This window comes from Crotalus tigris, unplaced genomic scaffold (assembly GCF_016545835.1).
Source record: "Crotalus tigris isolate CLP2741 ecotype Arizona unplaced genomic scaffold, ASM1654583v1 scf7180000017638.2057652, whole genome shotgun sequence".
Classification (NCBI taxonomy): Eukaryota; Metazoa; Chordata; class Lepidosauria; order Squamata; family Viperidae; genus Crotalus; species Crotalus tigris.
In genome coordinates this window covers 553,040-577,127 of record NW_024096531.1, presented here as the reverse complement: position 1 = coordinate 577,127, position 24,088 = coordinate 553,040, and the positions used below count along the sequence as shown (strand labels likewise).

Here is a 24,088-nt window from a genome sequence, read left to right as displayed (position 1 = left end):
TTTTTTATGATTTCATCTAGCCCTTCCAATCACAATTTGTTTTTCAGCTTTTCCCTTCCTCTGGATCCCATTTACTTTTCCTTCATGTAATGTTTTGTTTCCTGATTCAATTCTTTCCATTCGCTCTAAAAGACCAAATCATTTCAACATGCTTCTTTCCTAACTGCAAATCATTCAGATTTTTAACCAACAACACAACTTCATCAGGGCATTAAAAGACACAGACATTAGCCTCCCCAAACCAACAGTTCTATTGCAACCACATGCGTTCCTTATGCATTTAAGAATATATGTAGAAATATGTACACATCTGTATGTGATGTGTGTAACAAATAAACAAGTGTAATGTAACTAGAAGCTGCAACAAACAACTTTTGCATAATTTTTCTTCTGCTTTTTTGAGAGCTAAAGTGTGTATGGATCAGTGTGGGTGTGTGCATGAGCATATAAGGGTGGGAGGGAGAGAGAGAGCAGAAAGCAATGCTAATACCTTTATTATTTGTTGCACATGTGGTGGTAGTAGCTTTAAACTTAAAGTAGCAAAACGAAATGCATAAACAGAAAACAGACTAGGTCAAAAGTAGAAACCATGCATTTATTACTTTAAATAGCAACAAAGAGTCCAACACTAACAATTAAGCATCTGAAAAAGAGCAGTGGTCAATATTTTTTTCACTCCAGGGAGAAGGCAAATAAAATGTTTCCTGGACTCACTACAGAAAACATGAGCTCCTTGCCGTAACCTCCTTGTATGGTTTACGCTTTCTTCTTGTGCCTCCACCCACAGGCAGCATCTTGGCAACTACAAGTGGGAAAGCCAGCCCCAGGCTTTTGGGTGGGAACACGATACTTCGAGGCAGTGAGAATGCGAGGCTGTCCAAGCATTGGAAGCGGCCAAGGTCAGCTATTGTTCAAGAGGGTATAAATAGTCTTCTGCTGGTAATCACCAGCCCCTACCTACTTTTTTTTCCTTTTTAATGAGCAACAGTTGTCACTCTCCTGAGATAAGGAAAGTGAAACAAAAAAACAAAACAAAACAAAATGCAAAGGAGAACTATGTGGCAGTCTACAGCAATCTCTTGTATTCCAAGGAGAACACCATGCACATTTCCCATTTGGTATCATAACTGACACCGAGTACAAGATGACAGGGAGTTTCTGCAAATAGGGAGAAAATACTAAAATGCCATCTAGCTTGCATCACATCCTAAGTTTTTCTTCTCAGGGACCAAGGGACAGCAAATTAAGATACTCATTGTTCTCCTCTGTTTCCAAAGCCTTATTTATCAGGACACTTGTTTGAAAAATATTGTTAGGACAAAAAGCAATATATTCATAAATATTGTTGGATTGGTGCTTCTGTTGACACTGCAGCTTCCAATCCTATTTGCAAGCTTCTTCTTTGGTGCATTTTTCCAAATGTTTCCAAAAGATAAATAATTGATATTCCTGCTAATGATTAAATGCAGGGAGATGTCTTTCCGCTTATATCTAGCCAGTGGCCTATGGCAGTAATAAAGTTGACCGGGTCTACATCTAGCTCTCATATTTAAACAAGATCTCATATTACTTTTTATAATGTGTTTGATCTTGGCAAGTTGATGGGTTTTGTGAATGCTGAAAAATGAACATGCAAACTTTAACATGCTAATGCCCATTATATGCTCAAACTGAAACCTGAAACCCATCATGTTGCAAACAGATAAGTGAAAAGTGAGTGGCATTCTTCCATTGCAACTTCCAAACCGAAGCTCTGAGATTGGACAAAGCTGGAATCAGGCATGTGGACATTCCACGTTGGTGCTTCCAATTTAAGTCTGACATAGCCTATATTACAATTCCAGATTGGTTCTGATTAAGCGGTCCCTACCAGGTGTTACCCTCATATTCTCTTACACCACTCCATCAACCACCACCTGGCCTGCCACCTCATCTTCACTGCAGTTCTTCTGGGGAAAGGAATGTTTTGGAAGAAGTTCAAAAGCAATACTTGGTTGCCTGCTACCATGTTTTCCTGAAAATAAGACCTGGTCTTATAATTTGTTTGGCTCCAAGAGACGTATAAGGACTTATTTTTGGGGAAACATGGTATCAGGATGACACAAGAGGCGGCGAGCGTGCAGGGGCTGATGGTGGCCGGCAGCAGCCACAGCCTGCGGACCCCTTAGTGCAGCACAGGTAAGTCTGAGCATGGAGACAGAGGCTGGGGTAGGCAGGTAATCTGAACACACTGTATGGCCACTTGGCTTGCGGGAGGCTCACGTGGCAGCAACAGGTGGGCACGGAGGCATGGGAGGGAGGCAGGTGATCCAGATGCACTGCGCAGTCACTTGGCTTGTGGGAGGCTCATAGGGGGCCTGCACAGTAGCACTGGCAGTGAGCAAAGGCAGAGGCATGGGGGGAAGCCAGGTATCTGGATCTCCTCCCCATGCCTCTGCCTGCTGCCAGTGCCACCGTACAAGCCCCCTGCAAGCCACGCGGCCGCACAGCGCATCCAGATTACCTACCTTCCCGTCTCTGCCTCCGGGCTCCATCTTACCTGTGCTGCATGGGCTGCAGCGACTGACAGACACCATCAGTCCCTGCATGCTCGCTGCCTCTTGTGCTGGCCACGCCCACCCCTCCTGGGTTTATTTTTGGGGTAGGGCTTATGTTAGGAGCACGCTAAAAGAAAAATCAGGCTAGTAGGGCTTATTTTCTGGGTGGGTCTTATTTGGCGGGAAACAAGGTATGTGTTAGTTTGTCTGAAATTCAATCCTTGAAAATGTTATCAGGCTCTGCATTTGTGGAAATTAAAATGGAAACAGTAGTCATCCAGCAATGTCAAATACTGTTTGAAAAGGTTTCCTGCTCATCACAGTGTGGTTGCTATGGATGAATTGCAGAAGATGGGCACTACTGGTTCAAACATTGGAAACTTACTTTGAATTCCAATACAATGTAAACAATTTTACCACCAAATTGCTAGTGATAAATCAATACTACTGTAAACATTTGAAGGCATTTTTTTGAAAATATTTATTTGCTTATGTTTTAGTTTAAGAAAGCTTAATCAGAAATATTACTGAATCAAGACCTCCAAAGTATAACTTTTTTTAAAAAAAGATCACATTACTAGTAAGGGAACAAATCATGAAATTCTAAAAAAACACCTTTTCACACAAAACTTAAATAAAGACAGGAGGAAAAGAAAGTTAACATAACTTAAACAATTCATTTTTCTTAAAGTTGATGGTGATATTAATTCACTTTACACATAAAACTATATTGCACTCTTAATTTTCTCTATTATTTGAAAGAGAATACTTTACTTATCCACATTAATATAATATCAGTGAACATCAAGAGAATTGGAGTTGAAATGAGCCATTGAGATGAGAGAGCAGCACTGCAGCACTGCAGAAAATGTACTGTTAATCCATCCTTTTCCAAAAAGTTCCATAATGTTTGAGCAACATCAGTTTAAAAAATGTTGAATTGGTGGGGAAAAAAGTGGGTGTATTAGGGAAAAAAAACCCAGAGCATTTTGGAGAAAACCAAACCTGGAACTATAAAAAGGAGATAAAGTGGAAAAGTACATTGTAAGTCTCCCCTTCCCTTCTTATTGATAGTCACAATATACATTGCTTTGCTTTTATGTTTTAATAAAAAAAGTAAAATGTATTATCTAAACATTTTCTTTCTAGACTAAAATTCTGCTAGCATATGCCACGCTTCATAAACCTAAGCTTAGTGGAATTCAGCTTAAACATTTAATTGCCTAATTCCATTGCTGAGAGCAGTTGGGGTGAACAGGGCATTTAATGGCTGCTCCCCTTGATCATATGTTTCCCAAATGCTACAGAAACATCTTTGGGCCCCAGACTCCTAATTACAATGAAAATTGTTTTAAAACCCGTAACTGCATCAATTAGAGCATTAGCTGTTATTACAACTTCAGCGTGCACTTTAGATGGTGGTGTGCCTCTCACAGCTTGCCAACTCACTAGAGAAATAATTACAATGCATCCTTACCTTTTAAGCTTCCTGATGAGATGAGATGAGGTTCTGCCTGGAATCAATGCCTGCCAAGATGCCTGCTGAAATTTCCTCAGGAAGTAGTTAAGGAGTGCTATAAAATGGGACTAATTTAGAAGGCAAAAGAAATCTTGCTCTAATTTCCAGGAACAAATGGCATCAAAGAAGAACAAACAGCTGGATTCCCCCAAATATTCTGCCATCACAACCCCCACGGGAGCAGGCAGGGTGTGGTCTGCTCATATAATCAGAGGCATGTGCTGTACTCTTCAACACCAGTGTAAAGCAGGGAGAGAGAAAAGGATAAGAAAAACAGGGATCAGAACTAGGGCACTATGTATTAAATCCTTCCATCGGAGGATTTTATTTGAATTATCTTTATATCTCCCAGGGTTTCAGGGCACTGTGCCACAGCTGGGAATATTAAAAACTAAAGATAATGAGCCAGCTTGAAATTAAGTCACTCAGCATTCAAAGTGAGTTCACATTTTAAAATATTTACAAGTGGTTTTTAACGTGTGCTCCATGAGTCCACGTGGAATGTGGCATATAAATAATTTTTATTTTATTTATTTCTTAAATAAATGCATATGGCCTTCCACCTCAATCATGTTGATTCCAGGGCAATTTACAGAAATACAACTCCAAACATAAATCCCTGTAACACCCCCCCCTCCCTGGTGACATCAATCAAACCAAACCACTTGATGGGCTCCCTGTCACCCTGGGGTCCCTAGGCCTGCTGGCACGGCTTTTTGAAAGAACATCAAAGTGGGAGGCCAATCTTATTTCTGCAGGGATGATATTCCACAGGCTAGGAGCCACTATGGAGAAGTGGGAGGGGACCCATAACCCACCTGTCTCCCTGCTTTGGTGGGTTGGTAGATGTAACTGGGAAAAGATGGTCCTTCAAATAGCCTGCTTCCCTGGGAAGTCTTCTCTACAAAGCATTCCAAAGCTATGACATCACCGCAGAGAATGTGGTGCCCAGTTAGATGACTTTCAGGAACATCCTGTCATAAATACAACAGCATATAGTCTTGCTGCACCTTATCTGTGTTCTCTCACCTGCTTCTATGAGCTAGCATAACTTTCATCCATCTAGTACTGTTAAATCGCTTAGATCCACAAAAAGCTCACACAATAAATTAATTTTTAATAAGTGCCTGAGCAGTCTTTGGGGTTTTGGTGCAGCAGACTAACAACATGATAACCTTGGAACGGATGCTACTACTGTTACATGGATCAAGAGTAGGTTAAGAATTGTACCCATGAATACTTACTGTATACAATCTATGTGATTCTGTATCAAACTAACAAGACTTGTTGAGTATAAATTTATATTCCTGGATCCTATTTTTATATGTCTGTAAATGAGTTACTTTTTTTTTTTATCTGCAGAGGCTATAAAATAGCAGGTAGAAGAAAGACTCAAGATTCAAAAAAGATCCTCAACAATATGACATTTGGTAATGTCTGGCATTCAGTTCCAAAAATCAAAGACCTAAGAAGTCAACAAAAGAAACCAGGTTTGGGAACAGAAAATTTTATTTATTTATTATATTTGTATGCTGCCCAATCTGGAGAGGCTGTAGGTGCTAAACAATCTTATAAAACAAAATATCAATAAAAAGGAAAAGGAAAAAAGAAAGACATATATAACGATTAGTCAAAAGATCAAAACATAAAATTAAAGATGTGACAAAAATCTAACGTCTTCATATATTACAAGATGACGATGAACAGGAAGCAGACAATAGTTATTTACAGTATGAATGCATTTAGGCTGCATTCACTGAAGTAAGTAAGTAAGACAGGCCACAGGCCACAACACTAGTTTTTTCAGTTGTGGGCAGCACATTTTAAGAGAGACATTGCAAAAACTGAAGCATGTTCAAAGAAGAGCATGCAGAACAGAACAGAAATTAAGGATTCTTTCCCACAGTAGCTATGAGAAGAATCTTGGTGTCCTAGTGGGCCACCACTTAAGTATGAGCCAGCAGTGTGCTGCAATTGCCAAAAAAGCCAATGCAATCCTAGGCTGCCTCAACAGTATCAAGATCATGTGAATGGGGAGATTGGGAGAGAAAGATGCTTTCAAATTTGCAAAATTCTGTTAATGTAACCTTATAATAAAGTAGAGCTAGCACATCTGGGCATGCTTCTTGTCTGGATTGCCTCACAAGTACATTTCTCTCACATCAACTTTACAGCCCAAGAAACTAGGAAGGGACCCTTCTGAGACATTTGCTACACCCCCATTCCTTCTGTGGACTCTCCCAAAGTAATTCCCACATACTATTTTACACACATACACACACACACACACACACAATAAATTCCATACAGATAGTCCTTGTCTTACAACAGTTCATTTAGTGATCATTCAAAGTTACAAAAGCACCGAAAAAAGTGACTTAATACTGTTTTTCACACTTATGATCGTTGCAGCATTCCCATGGTCACATGATCAAAATTCAGACACTTAGCAACTGACTTGTATTTATGACAGTTGCAGTGTCCCAGGGTCCTATGATCACCTTTTGCAAACTTCTTACAAGCAAAGTCAATGGGGAAACCAGAAAACAAGCATTTTACTAACTTAACAACTGCAGTTATTCTCTTAACAACTGTGGCAAGAAAGGTTGTTAAATGGGGCAAAATTCACTTAACAAATGTTTCACTTAGCAACAGAATTTTTGGACTCAATTGTGATCATAAGTTGACCTGTTACCTGCACTGGTAACACACTTTTGGTCCAGTTTTGGTCACCATGATACAAAAAAAGAGATTTTAGAAAGAGTGCAGAGAAGAGCAACAAAAATGATTAGGGGACTGGAAGCTAAGCCATATGATGAACGCTTGCAGAAACTGGAAATATCTAATCTAATGAAGAGAAGGACTAGGGGTGACATGATAGCAATCTTCCAATATTTGAGGGCTGTCACAGAGAGGAGTGGGTCCACCTATTCTCCAAAGCACCTGAGGGCAAGACAAGAAGTAACAGATGAAAGTTTAACAAATAGAGATACAGCCTAGAATAAGGAGAAATTTCATATCAGTGAGAACAATTAATCAGTAGAATAGCTCGAGGGTGCTCCATCACTGGAGGTTTTTAAGAGGAGACTGGTCAGCATTTGTCTGGAATGGTATAGGGTCTCCCACCTGAGCAGAGGGTTGGACTAGAAGATCTCTAAGGTCCATTCCAACTCTGTTATTCTGTATTCCTCCGTCCCCGAGTTGGCTGAAAAGTACATTGATATAAATCGTGCTGTCACCAAGGCCAAGCTTTAATGGGCCTCAGCAATAAGGCTGATAAGTGATGCTGCCTGTATAGATTTAATGTGTGACAATTCCATGCCAGTGATAGCAATGCAAAACCAAGCCTTGGGAATGGAAAGAGATGAATAAATTATTAAGGAGGAGGAGGTTCAGAAAAAAATTATTCAGGCCTGGGGAAAAAAATAAAGCACTAGAAAGAAAGAAACTTGACTTTGTTTAGATTCAGATGGAGGGGAGAGAAACAGCTGCTTCAAAACTGACAGGCTGCTGTTATTATTGTCATGCCAAGCTCAGACTCAGACTCAGAGACTGCTCTAGAGGACTTGGAGGCACTTGAGGTGGGGCCATCCAGGAATCAACAGGAGTAGCTGCTTTTCAGTTTTCGAAGATGAAGAGTCTGAGCTGCTGTCTCCACCCAGCAAAAGGGCAGAGAAAAGAGCAGGGCAAAGGTGGTCTGCTAGGAGCCGGGCCTCCTGTAATAAGCAACACCTCCACTGGTTCTAGTTAAGTACAGCAGCAAAAATGAGGAGGAGGAGAGCTCAATTACAGCATCAAAGACATACAGAGCCAGGTACCTACCTACAGAACAGATCATGAACTGTTGATGTGAAAGCTCCACGTTAAGCTTAAGAAGAAAGCGAACCAGTTTCCATGACATGATCTTGAACATATAACTCCCATTTTCAAGGAGAAATCGGAAATTGCTTTGAAATCTCTCCCCATCACATTCCTGCTCCCCGATCTGGCAGGAAGGATCAGATCCCATTGTTCCAAGTCCCATCCTTAGTTTAGAAAGTGCCATCTTGTGGGATCACTGTGACCTTTCCTGCTACAGTGCCTGTTCTCTGATACACCAAGCCATTGATATTAGATTACCTCTAACCCCGTTAACCTTTGAAAAGCCATTCTGACCTAGATTATTTTCCCAGCTATGGGTGTGAGAACTTAGTTACGTTCAAGGTGGTTGTTTGCTAGTTTCCTTGATTGCTGTTGTTGCTTTGTTATTAGTTTTTCTTTTATGTCACTATCTGTACAGCTTTTACATTTTGTTAGCCGCCCAGAATTATCTTTGAGATATGGCCATTTTAGAAATCAGTTGAAATAAAGACACCCAGAGCCACCTTTCAGGGGAGATGGGTGCCATTTAATCAATTAAATAAATTGAAATAAATACCTCATTGTATGATCAACTTGCCAAATTTTGCCCAGAAACAGGTTCCCAAAGATATGATTATTCCTGTTTTTAAAAATAGGAATTAGTTAGAATTAGTTAGAAAAACAAATCTAATTCTGACGTATGTGCAATTTCTCTAGTTATATTCTGTAAATGAGTGTTTTAGTATGGATTGGGGCTACTCTGGGAACCACTTTGCCTAGGCCATAATTGGGCTTCACACTAGAGCTCCAGACACTTAATCCATCTGGGCTTGACTTGGCAGAAAATTCAGACATGACCAACCAGATTAGAATCTTTATTGGAAATAAAACTAAAGTCCTAAACGCAACAGTTGATTGCCTACTACGAAGTAGAGACAGCATTACATAATGGTTCTTCCTAGCATGGGAACTTCTTTGCCAGTTTCAATTTTTATAGCAACCCTCACCCCTTCCAATGTCCAATTCCCACTACATTTTTCCATGACGTAAAATACAATCACTTGTCCAAACTGCTTGCTGATTCTAGTTTAACATGTTCTATGTGATATTTCTTCTTTTCTTTTATTTTTTTTACCATCTTCCCCCGGAGTGCACTTCTGGAGGTTGTAATTTTGAAGTTTTTCATAAAAAGTTCTGCCCCTCTTCTCCACTTCTTCTTATCATTCCTAGAGGTATCACATGCAAGCAACAGTTTAATGCTCCCTTCTCATTTGACTCTAAAGAGGCTATCCAGACTAAGCTGGATAACTGTTAATTGTAAGCTAAGAGGAGGTGAAGAAATAGGAACATTGTTTACACTTGTTGTGATAAGGGTGGGAGGTTGCTTTCGTAGGTTTTTTTTTCCTCTTTTTTCCTCTTTCTATTTTTTCTTCTTTTTTGCTTTCTTGAGTTTTCTATTCCATTTTTACTCTGTACTTTTATTATTTCAGTTAAGGCTGTTCATAAAAAAAGAGTAGGGAATGAAATAATTTGAAAAATGGGGTTAATAGGCTAGATTCTTCAAGTGGGACAGACTTGCTGATCAGAGAAATATAAACAAAATATGGAGTTTGGCACTAAAACTACAATGTAGTTCATAATTAGATGGTATTGGCACCCAACCAAAGTTGAGCACATCACAACTAATCATAAAAGGAGAGCTGTTCAGCTCTTTGCCACACCCTGCACTAATCTCCATGAACACAAACATCAGAAATATTCTTCTGAGGGATTTGTGTTTTTTGGAAAGAAGGAATAGTTACTTACTTACCTTCTTCTGGAAGGAAGGAATTCAGGTAGTCCTCGACTTACAATCACAATTGAGCCCAACATTTCTGTTGTTAAATGAGACATTTGTTAAGTGTATTTTGCCCCATTTTACGACCATTCTTGCCACCGTTTTTAAATGAAATACTGCAATTGTTAAGTTAGTGACACTGTTGTTTAGTGAATCTGGCTTCCCCCATGGACTTTGCTTGTCAGAAGGTCACAAATATGATCACATGACCCCAGGACACTGCAACCGTCATAAATATAAGCCAGTTGCCAAGAGGTTGAATTTTGATTATGTGACCTTGAGGATGCTGCAATGGTTGAAAGTGTGCATAACGGCCATAAGTCACTTTTTTCAGTGTTATTGTAACTTTGAACGGTCACTAAATGAACTGTGGTAAGTCAAGGACTACCTGTACTTACTTCTAGCTCTCTATTCAGAATTTTCAAGATTGTCCCACCATTCAGCTATTCGGGCACGCTTTGTGTCTATATCCTCCACTCAAAATCTCTACTGAATTGTCCAAGGGGTGGGTTTTTTTAGGCCTTCCTTCATCCATTTTTTTCATGCTCTGGTTAAGTAATAAATCTCGACAGGCTGAGAAACTATTGCTCCGGAATAAGTTAATTTCTTGAGCAGAGTACAGGTATGACATAGCCAATCTTTGACCAAGTTGGTGGACTTACTGCAGGTCTGTGGTTGCAGACCTATGACCACCTTACTGAAGTTCAATACAATTCCAAGCATGTCTTCTTTGGTTATTCAGCAGCTGCTGATCCTGGAACCAGACCAACAGATTTTAGAGTGGGTAGGCTGTCATTCCATTAATGCTTGGGTGTGCATGCTGGCAAAGCTTCATAGAAGGTGTGTGTTTGCTTCAACCTTCCCTGTTATGCCATCTAGCTCCATTCCAAAGCTGCATCTCTGAAAAACTGCAATGTGTAGGAAGAGGGATTTGGAGAAGGAAAGAAACGTCTTGGTTTCAAAATGAATGGCAAAATATTTCACAAAAGGGGGGGGGGGAGAGAGAGAGATGGAGATGGAGAGGGAGAGGGAGAGGAAGGAAGGAAGGAAGGAAGGAAGAAAAAAAGAAAGAAAGAAAGAAAGAAAGAAAGAAAGAAAGAAAGAAAGAAAGAAAGAAAGAAAGAAAGAAAGAAAGAAAGAAAGAAAGGGCAGTTCTTATAATCAAACTACTCATCTTTTTCAAGTGTGGTCATTCTTCCTGATTCCATAAGCCCCATCTTTGAGCAAAACACAGACTAAAGGACACTACTCAAAGGAATTCAGAAAATTTAGTTGTTGTTCGGATCAAAGCTAATGAGGATTGCTTAGCAAATTGCTGCCACAGGTATCAATAAAAAGAATCAAATATCACATGTTTGTCTGCAAGTATGAACAGCCAAACCCTACCTACATTCCAGTTTAGAACTGCTGAAGTGGCGCGTAGAGTGCTGCTACAATAATTATAGTTTATAACTCTTCTGAATATTAATATGGCCTCTTGGATTTCATCACTTGAAGTTTTGAAAGCTGTATTTTTCCCAAGGTGTTTGAAAACAATACAGCTCTGCTAAATGCACTAGGACTTTATTTTTATTCTTTGCTTTTTTGGGGGTGGGGAAAAGAGATTAGATAGCTTCCTTTCATGGATGGTTTAATTGCAGGGAATTAGGTTGGGTGATCCATGTGCCCTCAATTCTCCACTTCTATGATTTTATGATTTTTTTTTCTTGGAATATTGCACTTATCATTTATTAATTATTAATTAATTAATTAATTTAAATACACCAGCTTCCCAACCTGAGTGGACTCCGCACAACATCCCAGAGTAGGAAAAAAAAAAACTTCATGTAAAGGACTAAAAACATTAAATCAGATGGACAGCCTAGACTAAAATGATCTAATATAAAGAAACAAAGCAGGGTCTTTAAAAAGATAATAAACATCACCCCTCAGGTCAGGTTTTCAGAACCTTAGGAGAGAGGATGCCATCTTTATCTTGGGAGGGGAATGTTGTTGTTGTTGTAATTGCTGGGGTGTAAATTAGTTGTTTTTCTCATTCAACTGCAATCAGCTAATTCAGGTAGTCCTTGCTTAACAACCATTCATTCAATGACCATTCGAAGTTACTACGGCATTGAGCAAATGGTCCCAAAATGCTTTTTCAAGAGGCAACTGGACTTTCTTGTTTTTCTTCTCATCCAAGAAGCTTCTTCGGCTCTGACTGGTTTTATACTCCTTGCAGACAGCTGGTCATTTGCATTCTTTTAGAGAGTCGTTGAGGCCACCTGGAGGTTTATCTGTGTCTTCAAGGTCACCTGAGTGGTATGGAGCCTTCTTGGAACTGCTGAAAGGATTGTGTTATAGACTGGAGATATATGATGTTGTATCCTGCCCTTCTATTGAGAGAGGGCTATTCTATTTCAGAGCTGAAGAAGCTTCTTGGATGAGAAGCAAAATGTCTTCAAAGAAAAACAAGAAAGCCCAGTTGCCTTTTAAAAAAGCACCTTTGGGACAACTATGACCTGGATGACTGAGAATCTCCATAGACATATTGACATTAATAATTATGACTGGTCCTCAAAGTTAGTAACTGCATTGCCTGTACATGATATGATAAATTGTGGCGCTTGGCAGTCTACCCATATTTATGACCTCAGGGAGTGCTTCAACTCCCTCTTCCACTTATTTCCCCTCCATCTCTGCCATTTTGACTGCCTTGCTTCTTGCCATCTCTGCTGTCTGCCCTGTACTGGGCCTGCCCTCCTGCCCTCTATTGCCTATGCTGCCCCCTGGTGCCCTCAACTGACCCTTGCCACTTTCTTCCTTATTTGTTTGTTTTTTTGTTTGAATTCTATAGCTGCCCGTGACAGCAAACGATTCTGGGTGGCTCACAATTCAAAACATGTGTCCCAAATGTGCTTTTTCCAAAGACAACTGGACTTTCTTAGTTTTTGCTTGAAGACGTTTCACTTCTCATCCAAGAAGCATCTTCAGTTCTAAATGAACTGCCTTTTGAAAAGGGACAACCATGACCTGGATAATTGAGAATCTCCACAGACATTCAGGACATACATTACAATTAAAACAATTTTTTAAAAAAACAATAAAAACAACAAAAAACATTAAAACATCTAATTCAAGTACATATAACAGAAAGATAATCTGGCCTGTTGACAGTAGAGCCAGGAGGCCGGGCCTTTGGTGCATGTAGTGCCCTAGGCTCAGAAGCATGGCCAGGTTTTTAGAGCTTCACAAAAGGCTAACAGGGTAGGGGCCTGGTCAGCTAAGAAGGGTGGGAAGTGGCAGGGACAGAAAAGTGCAAGTCAGTGGAGTTCAAGGAAGAGTGTTGGTTCAAGTGAAAGGCAGCAGGGGTGGCAGAGTGCCAGGCGTCCAAAAGGGCAGAGATGGGAGGAAATAGGTGGGTGGGGAAGAGTTGAAAAAGAAGCCAGCACAGCAAAGTAGGAGAAATGTGAAGTCCTCACCTAAGGACAGTGCGATCCTGGTCTATCAACTGTAACTCGGACTACTTGAACTGGTGTCACTAAGCAATGCAATAATGTGATTCCCCCCCCCCTTCCACAACCACTTTGCTTGGCAATCAAAATTCTGGTCCCAATTAGGTTCATTAAGTGAACACTCATATATTTCTTTACTACATTGTTATATTATGTCACAACTCTTTTAACTCTGGATGCAAACAAGTGGGACACAATTCTATATAATGGAATCATGTAATGATGATCAAGCTTAAAAACTTGGGTTATCAAGTAACAAGATTTTTCTTTATAACCCAATCCTTTAATAATCCCTTTGCTCTTTTAGTCATTTGCACTGCAATTTTTGTATTTATTTGGTATGTCCATGACCGTTGTTTTGCTATTATTGTTGCTATTATTATCTCTTCTTGGATATATTACTATTATTTACTCTTGGATATTGATATTTTGAGGAATACTATATTTCAATTCAAGAGAAAATATGGCAAATTTAACAGTAATAAACAGTAACCATCTAATAAAACACCAAGAGAGAGAATTAAATTAAAAATGTTACTTAACAATAGAGCTCATTTGATGATTTTGACCAACCATTATCGTTCACTTCAAACATTGAACACCGTCTGTATGCAGTCAGGAACTAAGTGTGTGAGTTGGACAACCATATATATCTATTTAATAACAAACAATAAATAAACCACCTTACAGCTTGCAGTTGGGGAGAGAAATAAAATGACTTCAGAGTCATGCACTAACTAAATTCCTGGACAACACTTGTAAGGTGACCAACTGTCCTCCTTTAGGGAGGACAGTCCTCCTTTTGTATGTTCTGTCCTCCCTCAAAAAGTGTCCTCCTAAATGTCCTCCTTTTCGATATTTGAAGCCTAATCTGCAAGGCTTTTTTTTTTGCATAGAACGCTCAGAACGGCATTCCGGCACCTTTTTTTGATGGTTTTTTTTCAACTTTTGCTGAGCTGAGCTACTCCCCCTATTGACTTTCGAAAGCCAATAGGAATTGCTGCCGAGTGCGCCAAAACACCCAGCCAGCAAACGTTGCACATGTAAGTTGTCTGCAGTGAAGGTGAATTGGCAGGAACTTTGCACCCCTCCCTGCTACCCAACTACATCATCTCCTAGTTAGTCCCGAAGATACCTGGAGGAGACTAACTTCCATTTAGGAATAGAAAAATCAAAAAAGAGGAATTTTCAATGATAAATTGAATAAGGAATTTCCATTCATCACATCAAAGAAGGATAACATTGTTTTCTGCAATATTTGCAGTGGAAAATTTTGTATTGCAGTTGGGGGCAGAGCAGCTATTACGAAACACTTGACCACCAATTTTTTTTTCCAATTTTCCATTTCATAAGAAAATGTTTAAAAAGAATTCATTCATCTTTTACATGTATTACTCTCCTGCAAATCATATTAAGTTGTATGTTGCATATTATTTTATTTTGCATTCAAAAATATGCCCATGGGTCTACACAGAGAGACACATACAGATATTTTGAGTAGAATATTTCTCAGGGCAACCATTTCTACGTCCTGTTTCTAGAGAACTGATTTGCAAAATGTGGTTCACATCTAAAAATACTTGAGCCTTGTTTTACAGAATGCAGAATCAAGTAAATTCTCACTATGAACTAGATTGTTTTTAAAAGCCACGACAAGCTTCCTCTTGGCACAGGCTGATTTGAAGAAAGATGCTTGCTGAAGATTCAAATGCAGAAGACAGCCTTAAAAAGCCTCTGGAGTCTGGACCATAAATCACAGAGCAAATATAAATAAGGCTGGATGGGCTACTTATTCTTTGGCAAGATAACGTAGCACCTGAAGGAAAGGAAGGAGATGGAAATAATTCTTCAGAGGGGAATAATTCTTTGAGAAGATAAAACAGCACCTGGAGACACACACACAAACACACCCCATTAAAATAATACAGAGACCTTATGGCTGAACCCTGTTTGCCTGATTGTGGATCAATACAGAATTAATTAAATCAATTTCTAGCAAAGAGAAACACTGCAACGTTAGTCAACATTTTGAATTATGTTAGGCTAAAACATGTTACCTCTGCACAATATTCTTTGTTAATTTTTTGTTTTTAATTATACAGCTGGAGGGAATTTCTATAACTACCTACTTAACTACCTACTTGTCTGAGTTGCAATTTATAGTAGGCTTCCCCTTGAGGGGTGATTTGATTTTAAAATTAATTATTGCATCTTTTATTGTAATTGATCATTCAAGCAAATTATTATTAACCTATGCACATTTTATTTAGCAATTTGATGTTTCAAAATTTTTCTTTTTATACTTTTCTTTTTTTGTATTTCATTATTTTAATAACAATATTTTTTACTTTTTAATTCTAATGTTTTATTGTTTTAATTTTTATTTTTAAAGCTAAAAGTTTTCCTGTTACACATTCTTAAAAAATAAAAGACAGAGTTATGATGACAGAGGTTAACTAATGCCAAAAAAAAAAAAAAAATGGATACAAGAAATGTAAGCCTCTTAATTTCTCACACCCCCCCCAAAAAAGGTCAGGTTCTATCAAACAATTAATATAGTATTTACCTTTAACGGGGCTAAACATTTCTGATCTCAGTAATAAATAGAGCCTAAAATGATGTATGCCTACAGTCTGAAGGACAGCCATCAATCCCCATCTTGACTGCAGATGTCCCTGAAGGGAACAAAATTGGGCATTTTGCTCTGGAGAATTCCAAACAAAATGCAGATGGAATGAAATTCAGCTAGTATCCATTTCTTCCTCTCCAAACGTTTTTGGTGGGAACAATAAGGGAGTTGACTCACATAAGAAGCTGTGATCCACAGGCCCTTTTTAGAATATCCTCCCCCTTCTGTTTATATTTTCTGGAAACCTATTGGGACAGGTCTGTTGCACTAAATCAGGGGTGGGGAACTATGGCCGTTTTATGACTTGTAGACATCAATTCCCAGAATTCATAAGCCAGACAGACTCAGAAATTCTGGGCTGGCTCGGGAATTCTGGGAGTTGAAGCCCACAAGTCATAAAAGGGCCATACAGTAGTTCCCCACCCCTGCACTAAATGCAAGTCTGGTTTGCCCAGGTCCCTTTGGGGCAGTTTATTCAAATAAACATTTATAATTTACAGTCTTTGGTCCTGATGTCTTCATTGCTTCTGAAATTTCATATTTATTATTTACTCCAGAGGACATAAATGGAGATCCTAAGACTAATTTCATTTTAGAAGGTGAAGAAAACAAATGAAATTGGCCTTGCTTATTTACATGACCTTTAGAATGAAGAACTTGAATACGTGCTTCTACAAGCCAGTTATTGTTTTAATAACTATGAACTTAGTCTTCCCTTCCCCCCTTTATAATCCATTTAATCCTAAAAAATAAATCAGGATGAGCTGAGACAGCTGTGATTTGACTCCTTGTTTTATCAGCCAAGAGAATTATTGAGTTTATCAAGGTAAATTAATCTATGGGCAGAGAAATACTTCACATGTTAACTAAGGAGAGCATTTTTTTTCTGAATTCTAACAGGAAACAGTTAATAGTCTGCAGCTGAACCTTATCACTTGTTAGACAAACAGCAGGGTGCCAACAGCAAGGGACAACACACTATGAAAGAAAGCAGAGGGAATGAGGGTGTCCTATTCTGTTCAAACACTAAAAAGATATAACTGCCACCCTTTCTGCAGAAATCTAGAGGATGGCACATAGGACAGTTCACCTAGAAGAAGAGCTCAGAAGAGCAAGCACTACCAACCCTTCATAGGTCTTGCAGAAAGAAAGCAGCAGAAGAAAAAGGACTTGGGGGAAAAAAAGAGCTGGGCTGTCATTTTGCAGCTCTTCAATAGCATTTTTGCTTCATTGCTTGGAAAAATGATCCTGCAGATGGGCAGGTAGGGAAAAGATGAAATGGCTAATCCTTGGGGTAATATGTGCCTAGATAAACAGGAGCTAGAGAGGGAAAGTATAGAGAGTATAGCAGTCAGGAGGGTAGAAAGCAGGACCTTATATCTATTCATATATATGTGAGACAGGTGGTGGCTATTCCTTGCTTGGTCCCACCTTCCACCAGCAAGTCTGGTATCCATGCTGAGTTTTTTTTGTATCTGATAGTGCTCTTCAGTACTAGATTGGAATAAGACTATGTAATTATGGATGAGAGGCCTGATCTAGTATGCATTGCAAGTAGTCCTCAAGTTACAGCCATTCATTTAGTGACCCTTCAAAGTTACAACAGCACTGAAAAAAGTGACTTATGACCTTTTTCAATTTACAACAGGTGCGGCATCTCCATGGTCATGTGACCAAAATTTGGGCGTTTGGCAACTGGTATGTATTTATCATAGTTGCACTGTCCCGGAGTCACATGTACACCACTTGCAACCATCCCAGCAATGGGGGAAACCAGATTCACTTCATGACTGAATGACAATTGCAGTGATTCATTTAACAATTGTGAAAATAAAAGTTGTAAAAAGGAGCAAAGCTCACTTAACAGCTGTCTTGCTTAGGAATGGAAATTTTGGGCTCAATTGTGGTCTTAAATTGAGAACTACATGTACTGGGAACTAATTTACTGAATAGGATGGGAGAAGCAGAGAAGAGACCCAACTCATTTCTGCCCAGTCAGATTCTTAGCACATCACTATATTAGAAAAAGACAAGAAGTTTGGGGAAAATCCAGTGATAACTATCTCACTGTCACGATACAGAGCATAGACTTGTCAATACCAACAGATCAGAACATGGAGGACCTTAGTGAGCCTATCATTTCCTCAGATGTAGTAGCACTTCTCTGCCAGCAGGGGTGCTCTGTCTTATGTGGCAGATGATCCTGACCACCTCATGAGGCCTCTACAGCCTGCAAATGTAGATAACTCACAAGCAAGTGACTCATTACCTGGAAATGGCAGGCTGGCTACCTCATCATTGGTGCTGCAGCAGCAAATGGAACTGCACACTGTGTATACACAGCTGGAGGGGATTTCAACCCTGCCATTGCCACATCTCACTTGCTGAAGCAGCTTCAGTATATAGCTCTATGTTTCTTGCTCTAATTCCTGTTATACTCAACAAACACATTTTTTTTTCTTTGTGATCTCAACTTCTATTCAATCCTTAGCAAATCCAAAGACTTCGGTATACTCTCCAAACATCTCCTTGCTCTTCTTCAGTTCTCTGCACACATGATACTGTTCCTTCCCAATTATTTCATGTGAAAAGTTGCATTCCTGTTTCCTTGCCAAATACTCCCTGCCCTGGCTGCCTACGCATCCTCCTCATGGCCCTCTTGTCACCCAACTCCAATCCAAGGACAGTCTCAGTGTGTGCTTGACTCCATCTCCTCAGACACATAAATTGTACCTGCCTACCAAGTCCTCTGGAATTTTGTCCAAGTTTAATAATAATAATAATGATGATGATGATGATGATGATGTTGAAAGGGACCTTGGAGGTCATCAAGTCCAACCCTCTGCATGAAACTCACCAGAAAGTCAATTCATTTGGAAGATGACTGCAGAGTTTTAAAATCAATGCTGGTTGCAGAAAGGAATAAGGATTTTCTTGCTGTTGTATTATTAATCAGAGCTAGCAATACACCAAGGAGGCAATCTTTGGACTAAAACATGTATACACCCTATCTCCCACTCCACCCCCCTGTATTTTTGTAATAGAATACTTTAAAATTCATGGTACAATTGCCTATTCAACTTCACTATAAATGTAGGGCTGTATTGGAACATCTGAAGCCCAATTTCTATTGCAATGGATATTCTCAAAATAGTTTAGGGGAGAAGAAGTAAACAGAAGTTAGTAGGGTGAGGTTTTCTCTATTCCCATGGACAAACCACATCTTGTAGAGAGTTGCGCTGGGATGGATTGATAAGTCAGACTTTAAATCAAAGAACCAGCATGCAACAGATTCTAACCATGAAATTCAGGAATCAGCAGGCACTCAGCTAGGTGCAGATAAGAGTCAGAAGGAACAGGATCTATTGAGAGGATGAGCTTGCAGTTGTGGAGCAGTCAGGTGACCAGTCACCTGTTGCAGAAGCTGATTCAGAGCCTAAGCTGGAAAGATTCTTGGTCCTTGCATGTGTATAAAGATTAAATGAGTAGAACAACGTGTTCAATGAGGCCCCTCAGAAGGGGCATGACTTTGGAAAGTAGGCATGCCTGAACCAGTGCTCTAAAAGGTCTTGCATGCCAGACTTCTGATAGCAAACAACTTTTCAACCTTGCATCTACCTGAATCTAGGGGGGGGATTTTCATACCTGGATGACCCCTGAATTGGTAAAATGACTCTCAACCACAATTCTTGGCTTTGTCTACAAAGAACTTTACCTTTTGAAATAAGCTCATTTGTTTTCTCTGAACACCCACATGCTTGCATTGTTGTAAGGACCAAGATATTTTATCTAAGTCTAACCTTAATTGCTGGCATCAGACCAAATTGTCTGCCAACCACCATGAAAGAAATCCCACCTTACATCAGTAGGGAGTAGTTGCTAGCTGAAATTGAACAACAGAAGGATCAGCTAGCCCAACTGGCAATATATGCTACGATACCATGTCTTAAATGTCCTGCCTCAATAGTGTACTTGAGAAATTTGATGGTACTTTTGGCCAGAGTCCTGCTTTTTTTAAAAAAAAAATTCAGCCCAATCTATCTATGACAGTGGTTCTCAACCTTTTTATATGGCGACCCCTGGTCACGCGGACGCGCTGCGCATGCACGCACACCCCCATGTGCGGCGCTGCCCCCATGCGCGGCATGCATGCATGGCGCCGCCCCGAGGGGGAAAAATGGCGGATCGCGTTGTTTGGCGATCCCCGTAAAATGGTCATTCGACCCCAAATGGGGTCGCGACCCATAGGTTGAGAACCGCTGATCTATGAGTCATAACCCTGCAGTCTTTATAGCACGTTACTGGTTTTTGGCTCAAAGAATGGAACTAGCACAGACTGGCCAGTTTCAAGGGGCATGCAGATGGGATTTTTCACATTTTTAAACTGCCCATCTCCCTCAAAGAGGGACTCTTAGTGGTTGTACTATAAAACATTAAAATATAAAAGAGTATATAAAAAGTTAATATTTTAAAATTAAAAATTTACAAGGAAGCAAGGATAATTTAATGCTGTTAGAATTAGTTAAAAGTTGAAGGGAGGCTTCTCAGGATATCAGTCAGCCCCAAGGTTGTGTGTTCCTCTGCACTCCCCAAGCAAGGCCGCAGAGCCCTGTTTTAATTCCTTTTCAGAAGGCTAGCAGGGGGGGTGGAATGCCTCACTTCTGAGGCGTAAACTGTACCACAGGGCAGGGGCAATGGCAGAGATGGCTCTTTTCCTAGACCCCGCCATGGCTAAGCAAGATGGTTCTTAAGTGAGTTGTGCCAGATTTTATGTCCTTTTCTGCCACAGTTGTTAAGCAAATTACTGCAGTTATTAAGTGAATCATGCAGTCTTTCAGTGAATCCAGTTTCCCCCATTGACTTTGCTTGTCAGAAGCTCGTTGGGAAGGTCATATAGAGCAATGATATGACCCTGGGATGCTACAACCATCATTAATACATCATAAATACATGTAATACATGTACCCAAATTTTGATCACATGATTGTGGGGATGCTGCAACAATTGTAAGTTGAGGATTGGTTGTATCTAACTTTTTTTTAGGACCATTGTAACTTTGAATGTTTGCTAAATAAATGGTTGTAAATGGAGAACTGTTTCTATATGGCAATGGTAGTATGGAAGAGAGTTTACTTCTCCATCATCATTCCTTACGTCACAATGTATTTACTAGGGCTTCTTTTGTTAAATACTATATTTTTCTGTATATAAGACGCTATTTTTTCCTGCAAACACCCTGTTCAAAAATCAGATGTATCTTATACAAGCTGCGTCTTATACAAGTTCCGTCTTATACATGGAAAAATAATGATAACCTCCACAGCCCAGGGCATGCCTGTGTGGGTTGCCATGCCCACCTGGTGCAGGTGTGAAGCCCCTGTGCGCTTGCCACTACCGGGAGGGGGGAGGGGGCAAGATTGTCGGCCGGCCGAACTTCTGGATTTGCTGGCTTACCTGTTCGGTGCTCCGCTGAAGAGCTGATCAGCACGGAGAAACACATGCCAGAGCATCTTATACAAGGGGCGTCTTATAGATGGAAAAAATACGGCAATTTTCTAAAATTGAACTAGCTTAAATAAAAACATTTTACTGATTTTTTCTCTCTCATTGTAATGATGCATCCAAATCATTAGCTGCCAAAGTCTATCCTATTATTCCTACTACTGCAATTGTTTCTCTTCTGCAGATTCTAATCTTGAGGGGCAGATTTGCTTATGTAACTACCATCACCCAAGAGCAAGACGGATCATAGAAAACAGTTTGGAATTCTGGCTGCAAGGTGGCAGATTTGGCAGCCCATGGAGTTTCACCCAAAGTCATTGAGGGGTCAAGGTTATGTGTTGCTCTTCACAATTACCTCATTAGTACTGATACCATCAACCACACCAACAGCAAGATATGTGCTACCAAACTTTGTAGATACAGTTTCAATGTCAGGTAGGATATAGGAGGGAGAATGGAGAAAGCAGGTAGCAAATGACAACTGGCTTGTAACTTCTGGACATTGTCAAACACCAGAACATCATGTGCTGTTGCAGGAGTCTGCAGGAACCTGATGGAGTTTTTCCAGACTCCAGCAGAAAAGATGCCCTGGCTAGGATGCATTGTTGAGGTGCTGCCAACTGAAAAGTGTAAATGTAGCAAAGAACTGACCCGGCTTAAACTACACACCCAGACAACATAAATGTCATCAATAAGTTCTGTACAGAAGAAACTTGGTCAGTGTGTTATCTTGAATATCAACCAAGCTTTGCTGTATGTTTTATTACACGTAAAAGTATTAGCCTGACTTGTGGTTTTGTTAAAAAAAAGACCTATCAGGTAATTTAAGCAACAGTTGTAACAAGTAATAATAAAACATAATTCTAATTATTTACATTCCTTTTATAGCAGAGAACTTCACAAATACTCTATCACAGGCAGGCAAAAGTAGTTTATTTTGGCCTTCATTTGGTTCTATTATAATATATGGTATATGTAAAGCAGAATAATTTGAAACTGTCAGAAAAACTGAGTGAAAATTGAATTCAAAAACTTTTATACAAAATATATTTCTCAACAGTAAATGTGAGAGTTTTGAATTGTCAATGCAACATTTTTGAATTGTCAAAACTATTGCATCTGTAAGTGCAGTGAAGATTCTGGATTTTGTGGCTTACAGACATTCTGGCGGAAATTTCTGCAAAGAGTCTGCAACATCCAGTGCAAAAGTTATACATTTGTCAATATACGTCCTGCTATTGATGATGCTCACTTGGACATCACTGTAGTATAGATTTGAAGCTGCTGCCAGCGTAGGGTGGCAATGCTGTCCAGTATCTCGTCCCTCCCATCTTCTTCCTCATCTTTCTTGACTGAGGAACTAGTGCAGTGGTGGGGAACCTATGGAACGCATGCCAGAGGAGGCACTCAGAGCCCCCTCTGTGGGCACGTGCGCCGTTACCCCAGTAGAGTTCGCCAGAGTAGCATGTGGCGTTTGGAAGAGTAGCATGTGGTGTTTGGAAGCGACAGGGCAGGAAGTGAGTGAGCAAGTGGCGTTGGCCCCCCGGGGATGCCCCGGAGATGGCAAGGGATTGACCCCCGCTGCCCTGGCCCCAGCCATGCTCACCCAGTCTGCCATGACCACTGCAGCTACGCCCACCCAGTGGGCTACGCCTATCCCCCACCCACCCGAGGGCACCACAATGCTGATGCAGCCCTGGCACTTTGCAATAAATAAGTAGGTTTTGGGTTGCAGTTTGGGCACTTGGTCTCTAAAAGGTTAGCCATCACTGGACTAATGCCTTTATTGATGACACTATGGATGCACTGGCTGATGCTTCATCATCACAATTACTGCTATGCAGTGAGAAGACACTTAAGTCCCTGGACAGGAGGTGTGGTGTGGATGAGATTACCCCTGTATTCAAGTTTTGCTCTACAGGATCTGGAATGACATCCTCAAACTGCAATGATATAATTTGTATAAATGATTGTCTGAACAGATATATGATTACATGCATAGCCTTTCAACACACCAATGAAACTAGCATGAAGTTCACACTAGATTAAGAAAAAATAGATAATATGGTGCTGTTTACCTATGCATATCTGGGTCAGAACAGAAGTGATTATTGTTGATTCCAAAGCTCCATGTGTGGAAGGAGTATGTTGTGGGTCAAAAGACTATGTACCCAGTTTTTTACATATATAATAATGGTCTGGGGTATTGTTTTCCTACCTTAGGTGCAGCACAAGTTGAAATTGGTCTGGGTTCCCCGATGTTTTATAAATCCTTCCAGCCAGGACAGCATTACATACATATTGGGCAGAAATTGTCTATCCTCTGGGCCCAGGGTTCCTGCTCTTTGATTTCATTTTTTATTTTTAAGCTTGACAAACTTGTCTCCCAGTTGCTTCCACTTTTCTTTGCAGCTGTCTGGGTCTTCCTCCGAAGCTCTTCTAATTTCTCTCCCTGAAATTGCATTTACGTCCGAGTTTTTAATCCCTTGCTTACATCGTGCAAATTTTTATACCTCCTAACTTCGTTGGCAAGTCTCTCCCTTAGGGAGTAGAAGTATCTGAACCCGAGAAACATCTTGAGCCGCTAAGCCGCAATGAAATCACTGGAGGAAGCCGGGTAGCCGATTAGCCAGGCCAAAGGCTAGGAACAAAACGCAAGTTACGTAGCGAACGCAAGACGCTGCATAAGAGCAACCGATAGACCAGGCCTGCACTCCTCCTCTCCCCCTC

At 40.2% G+C, this 24,088-nt stretch overlaps 1 long non-coding RNA gene across 2 annotated transcripts; it reads right to left on the bottom strand.

Moving 5' to 3' along the window:
* Positions 1–24,069, bottom strand: LOC120304372. Of its 2 annotated transcripts, none has more exons than XR_005555713.1 (2): positions 23,577–24,069; positions 1–5,030 (listed from the first exon to the last, which is right to left on the bottom strand). It is a non-coding gene; the product is annotated as an uncharacterized LOC120304372 (long non-coding RNA). The 2 variants fall into 2 exon arrangements; XR_005555712.1 differs by lacking the exon at positions 23,577–24,069 and adding an exon at positions 8,474–9,774.
* Between the last annotated feature and the right edge of the window lie 19 nt (positions 24,070–24,088).